The sequence below is a fragment of the Lemur catta genome, chromosome 2 (genome assembly GCF_020740605.2).
Source record: "Lemur catta isolate mLemCat1 chromosome 2, mLemCat1.pri, whole genome shotgun sequence".
NCBI classification, from domain to species: Eukaryota; Metazoa; Chordata; class Mammalia; order Primates; family Lemuridae; genus Lemur; species Lemur catta.
The window spans coordinates 13,428,946-13,429,726 of NC_059129.1; positions in this window are offsets into that span (position 1 = coordinate 13,428,946).

Below are 781 nucleotides of genomic sequence, written 5' to 3' on the forward strand. Positions count from 1 at the left end.
TCACTTGAGGCCAGGAGTTTGAGACCAACCAGGGCAACATAGTAAGACTTGTTTCTACAAAAAATAAAAAACTTAGCCAGACATGGTGGCATTTGTAGTCCCAGCTACTCAGGAGACTGAGACAGCAGGATCACTTGAGCCCAGGAGTTCAAGGTTATAATGAGCTATGATAGCACCACTGCACTCCATCCCTGTTGGCAAAGCAAGACTGGGTCTCAGGGAAAAAAAAAGTAATAAATAGAAAAAGAAGAAAAGAATCTAAATAATAGCAGTAATTAATCCTTCAAAGTCAATTTTTATAAGCTAGGCCTTCTAGGCATTTTATACACATTATCTTATGAAATCCTCACAATAACCCTAGGAGGGAGGTACTATTAATATATTTTCCCTATTTTACAGATGAGAAAATTGAGGTACAGGGAAATACGTAGTTTGCCCAAAGTCCTACAGCCAGAAAGTGACTGAGCCAGGACTGAAACCAGGTTTCTCACCAATCATAATGGAGGACTGAAGGGAGAGGAGGGCGGGATAACTAGAAGCAAGGGGAATAATAGGCCAACTCTTAGCCGTAGAAATGGACATTCATGAAAAGCAAATGGGCGGCTTTTATGGAAAAGAAATTCAAGTAGAGGTGTCAGCAGATACAGTTAGAACAGAGCAGAAGGCAGATGGAAGGAGACCTTGAACACCACTTCAGGCAGCAAATTATCTATTTGTCTGTTGTTTGGTTGGGGAGAAGGTAAGAAGATGGGAGCTTGACAATTCTATGGTTGTGGGGAGA